Below are 6000 nucleotides of genomic sequence, written 5' to 3'. Positions count from 1 at the left end.
TGAGTATGGTCTGTGTGCAAAGAGAGAGAAACGTGAGTTTTTCAAGAATGAAATCTCATATTGTGGATGTGTCATTGACAAGCATGGCTTACATATGTCACAAGAGAAGATTGAAGCAGGGCTGCAGGGACCCAAAATGAAAAATGTATCATGACTCAGGTCATGCTTGGGCCTTGTAAACTACTACCACCAGTTTCTCCCAAACATTGCTACAGTGCTGCCCTCATTGAACACACTGTTACAGACAGGAGCAGAGTGGGAATAGTCAGAAAGATGTGAAAGAGCTTTCAAGGAAATAAAGAGACAAATAATATCTGATGAACTGCTCACCCATTATGACCCATCCCTGCCCTTTAGACTGGCATGCGATGCCTCTCCTTATGGCGTTGGAGCTGTTTTTTCACACATTATGAAAGATGGATCTGAATGCCCAATTGTATTTGCTTCGAGATCGCTGACGCGCGCAGAACACAACTATGCGCAGAGACTGAGAAGCCCTAGTCTAGTATGGGGAATAAAGAAGTTCCACTACTACTTCCACAGACAAAAGTTTATGCTAGTGACAGATCACCAGCCCCTTGTGTCCATTTTCAATCCCTGGAAGGGAATTCCAGGGATGACTGCTACCTGGTTACAACATTGGGTGCTAAACACTCAAGGGTTCCAAACAACACAGCAATGCTGACGGCTTGTCACATTTTCACTATTGACAACTGAAGAGAAGTCTTCATACTGTGACCCAGCAGTAGTGTTCCACACCGCATTGGTAGACCAGTTGCCGGGAACAAATTCTGAAATACAAAGGGAAACAAAGAATGACCCAACATTGTCGAAAGTCTATGAAATCACAATGCAAAGAAGGGCAGCTTATAATAACTCTATGCTTCCAGAGTTCTCAGCGAGACGAGACCAACTCATGTTGTGGTTCACTCTAAACTGCGCACCAGAGTGCTGGAAAATCTGCATGAAGGACACCTGGGTACAGTCAAGATGAAGAGTCTCACCTGGAGCTACTTTTGGTGGCTGGAAATAGATAAACAGATTGAAGTTAAGTTAAACTGAAAGACAAAGGGAAGTTAAGGGCTGCATAAAAGCCAAGGGAAGGGCATATAAGGTAGCAAAAGTGAGTATGAAGTTGGATGATTGGGAAGCTTTTAAAAATCCAACAAAAGGCAACTAAAAAAAGCTATAAGAAGGGAAAAGATGAAATATGAGGGCAAACTAGCCAATAATATAAAGCAGGATACTATGTTTTTTTCAGTTATATGAAGAGTAAAAGGGAAGCAAGGGTTAATATTGGACCACTGGAAAATGATGCTGGTGAGGTAGTAACGGGGGACAAAGAAATGGCAGATGAACTTAATGGGTACTTTGCATCAGTCTTCACTGTGGAAAACACTAGCAGTGTGCCAGAGGTCCATGAGTGTCAGGGAGCAGGAGTGAGTGCCATTACGAAGGAAAAAGTGCTGCGTAAACTGAAAAGTCTTTAAGTGGATAAGTCAGCTGGACCAGATGGACTACATTCCAGAGTCCTGAGAGAGGTTGCTGAAGAGATAGCAGATGCATTGGTCATGATCTTTCAAGAATCACTTGATTCTAGCATGGTACTGGAGAACTGGAAAATTGCAGGTGTCACTCCACTATTTAAGAAGGGAGGAAGGAAAAAAGAAGGAAATTATAGGCCAGTTAGCCTAACATCAGTGGTCAAGAAAGTGTTGGAGTCTATTATTAATGATAAGGTTTCGAGGTAGTTGGAGACTAATAATAAAATAAGTCAAAGTCAGCATGGTTTCTGTAAAGGGAAATCTTGCCTGAAAAATCAGTTAGAGTTCTTCAAGGAAGTAACAAGCAGAGTGGACAAAGGAGAAGCAGTGGATGTCATTTGCTTGGATTTTCAGAAGGCATTTGATAAGGTGCCACATATGAGGCTGCTAATCAAGATAAAATCCTATGGTGTTACAGGAAATATACTGGCATGGATAGAGGAATGGCTGACAGGCAGGAGGCAGTGAGTGGGAATAAAGGGGGCCTTTACTGGTTGGCTGCCAGTAACTAGCGGTGTTCCTCAGGGGTCGGTATTGGGACCACTACTTTTCACATTGCTTGTCAATGATTTAGATAATGGAATTGATGGCTTTGTGGTAAAATGTGCAGATGATACGAAGATAGGTGAAGGCGTAGGTAGTGCTGAGGAAGCAATGCAATTGCAGCAGGACTTAGACAAATTGGAAGAATGGGCAAAAAGGTGGCAGATGGAATACAATGTTGGGAAATGCATGATAAATGCATTTTGGTGAAAGGAACAATATTGCGGACTATTATCTAAATGGGGAGAAGGCTCAAACATCAGAGGCACAGAGAGACTTAGGAGTCTTTGTACAAGACTCCCAGAAGGCTAATTCATAGGCTGAGTCTGTGGTAAAGAAGATAAGGAGGGAGGAGAAGATGGCGGCGTGACGCAGTGCATGCAGCTGTTCCAAATGATATCGTATCTGTGAAGTAGGATGCCATGCACAATCCTGATTTGATAGAGACAGATGTGAGAAGCATGGAGGAACATCTGGACAAACTTCTGAAATGCCCGCTTCGCTGCCGCTGCTACTGTGCGATCCAGAATCTCCGGAGGGAAGGCCCCAAATCCTCGGCCTTGCCTATTGCCTGTTGCCGGGGCCGGGGTCGAAGCACTCGGCAGAGATGGTGCTCCTTGCATCAGTGTCGGAGAGCTGGTCAGAGGCTCGGAGTTTTCAGACAGACTCGGAGTCGGATGCTTCCGGGATGCTGCATCGGCAAGTTTGCGGTGCTGGAGGTTTACCATCTGCATGAGATGATGGGACTTTCAAGAGACTTTGAGATTTTACCATGCCCATGGTCTGTTCTTATCAAATTACGGTATTGCTTTGCACTGTTATAACTATATGTTATAATTATGTGGTTTTTGTCAGTTTTTCAGTCTTGGTTTGTCATGTGTTTTCTGTGATATTATTCTGGAAAAACATTGTATCATTTCTTAATACATGCATTACTAAATGACAATAAAAGAGGACTGTGTGTCCTCATAATCTAATCTAATAATCTAATAAATAAGTGCAAGTTTGGCAGTTATTTCAAGGGGAATAGAATATAAAAGCAAGGAGATAATGCTGAGGCTTTATAAAACACTAGTCAGGCCACACTTGGAGTATTGGGCCCCATATCTCAGAAGGGATGTGTTGTCATTGGAGAGAGTCCAAAGGAAGTTCATGAGGATGATTCCAGGAATGAAGGGGTTAACATATGAGGAGCATTTGGCAGCTTTGGGCCTGTACTCACAGGAATTTAGAGTAACGTGGGGATCTCATCAAAACCTACCGAATGTTAAAAGGACTAGATAGGGTGGATGTGGAGAGGATGATTCCTATGGTGGGGGTATCCAGAACTAGCCGGCACAACCTCAAAATTTAGGGACAACCTTTTGTAACAGAGGTAAGGAAGAATTTTTTGGCCAGAGGGTGGAGAATCTGTAGAATGCTCTGCCACAGACTGTGGTGGAGGCCAAGTCTATGCGTATTTTTAAAGCAGAAGTTGATAGTTTCTTGATCGGTCAGGGCATCAAAGGATATGGCAAGAAGGCAGTTGTATGGGATTGAGTGGGATCCGGGATCAGCCATGATGGAATGGCAGAGAAGACTCAATGGGCTGAATGGCCTAATTCTTCTCCTGTGTCTTATGGTCTAAGACTTGCCCATAAACAATTCGGGATGCCTTAAAGTTTAAGATGCACCCCCACAGGCACCGTTACACCCATGGGAGTGGCTGTTGTCACCATGGCAAAAAGTACATATTGACTTTGCTGGGCCATTCATGGACTCCATGTTTCTGATTGCTGTTGATGCTTATTCGAAGTAGCCAGAGATCATACTAATGAAGTCAACCACCACCTCAGCAAAGACTGTTTCAGCTCTGAGTACTAACTTCCCCAGAAATGGCTTACACGAAAAAAAAAATTGAGTGACAACGGACCAGAATTTCAAGTCAGTTCCTCACCACCCAGCAACGAATGTGTTAGCTGAAAGGTTTATCCAAACTTCAAGAAGTCCAATAAAGTGATGGACAAGGAGGACATTTCTCTTCAGCACAAGGTTGCTTCAAGAACAATGATGTATGCAGTGGATGTTGGAGATCAGACATGGAGACGTCATGGATGCCCAACCGAAAAACACGTCTGAGTCAACAAGGTGCATCCAATGCATCCAACAAGACGGAGACATTACAGCCACCGGATTTACCCCTCTGTGATGATCATGTCACTAACAGTAACGTGACACCAGAAACAGAGAACATTGTCTTAGACAAGACACCTACCAAACCTGATACCACTCCACAGGTCCAGAGGCACTATCCTGAGAGAAACAGAGTGCCACCCAAAAGACTGAACCTTTAGAAATGTGAAGTTAGTGATAGACTGTTATTGTGAAAGTATGCTTATTTGGAATAGGGGTTGTGAAAGGGAAATTGAATGTTTTGTAAATATACCATTTTATGTTGTATTAATCTAAAAGGGAAGTGTAATGTAGAAATCTATGTTTTTAGAGCAATGACCCCTCCCCCAGCACTACGCATTGACCTGTTGTCTACATATACACATTGTTCTCTCTCGCTCATCGCAATGTGCTTACACCAGTTAAAGCCATCTCCCACGAGCGTGCTTTCATTTAATCTAAATGTAGTTGTGCACAGACACAACATTAAGTTTATATACAGTGCCTATAAAAAGTATTCACCTCCCTTGGAAATTTTCATGTTTTATTGTTTTACAACATTGAATCGCAGTGGATTTAACTTGGCTTTTTTGACACTGATCAACAGAAAAAGACTCTTTTGTGTCAAAGTGAAAACGGATCTCTGCAAAGTGATCGAATTAATTACAAATATAAAACATAAAATAATTGATGACATAAGTATTCATCCGCCTTTAATATGACACACCAAATCATCACTGGTGCAGCCAATTGGTTTTAGAAGTCACATCATTAGTTAAATGGAGATCTGTTTTTGAAGACCTGTATGCAGTCAAGGTGTTTCAATTGATTGAAGTAAAAATACACCTGTATCTGGAAGGTCCAACTGCTGGTGAGTCAGTATCCTGGCAAAAACTACACCATGAGGACAAATGAACACTCCAAGCATCTCTGCAAAAAGGGTTCCTGAAAAGCACAAGTCAGGAGACGCATACAAGGACATTTCCAAGCCACTTAATATCCCTTGGAGTACAGATAAGTCAATCATCAAGAAATGGAAAGAATATGGCACAGCTGTAAATCTGCCTAGAGAAGGCTGTCCTCAAAAACTGAGTGACCGTGCATTGAGGGACGAGTGAGGGAGGCCACCAGGAGACCTATGACAACTCTGGAGGAGTTACAAGCTTCAGTAGCTGAGATGGGAGAGAGTGCACATACAGCAATTGTTGCCCAGGTGCTTCACCAGTTGCAGCTTTATGGGAGAGCGGTAAAGAGAAAGCCACTGTTGAAAAAAACTCACATGAAATCTTGGCATCTTGGCTAGAGTTTGCCAGAAGGCATGTGGATGAATCTGAAGTCAATTGGAAGAAGGTTCTATGGTCTAATGAAACCAAAATTGAGCTTTTAAGCCATCAGACTAAACTCTGCACATCATCAAAAACACACCATCCCTACCATGAAGCATGGTGGTGACTGCATCATGCTGTGGGGATGTTTCACTGCAGCAGTCCCTGGAAGGCTTGTGAAGGTAGAGGGTTAAATGAATGCAGCAAAATACAGGGAAATTCTGGAGGAAATCCTGATGCAGTCTGCAAGAGAACTGCAACTTTGGAGAAGATTTGTTTTCCAGCAAGACAATGACCCCATGTATAAAGCCCAAGTTACACAGGAATGGCTTAAAACAGCAAAGTTAATGTCCTGGAGTGGCCACATCAGATTCCAGACTTCAATCCAATAGAGAATTTGTGGCCGGACTTGAAAAGGGCTGTTCATTCACGATCCC

The 6000-nt window shown here is 42.9% G+C and overlaps 1 long non-coding RNA gene across 1 annotated transcript in view; it reads right to left on the bottom strand.

Annotated features, from left to right (window-relative positions):
• Positions 1-524: 524 nt before the first annotated feature.
• Positions 525-6000, bottom strand: part of LOC134345591 (uncharacterized) — a 54261-nt gene continuing 48785 nt past the window's right edge. The window contains exon 3 of the long non-coding RNA XR_010017733.1: positions 525-791. This is a non-coding gene — a long non-coding RNA (uncharacterized LOC134345591). The remainder of the gene's footprint in view (positions 792-6000) is intronic.

The sequence above is a fragment of the Mobula hypostoma genome, chromosome 4, assembly GCF_963921235.1.
Source record: "Mobula hypostoma chromosome 4, sMobHyp1.1, whole genome shotgun sequence".
NCBI lineage: Eukaryota > Metazoa > Chordata > Chondrichthyes > Myliobatiformes > Myliobatidae > Mobula > Mobula hypostoma.
This window is presented reverse-complemented; position numbering and strand designations above follow the sequence as displayed.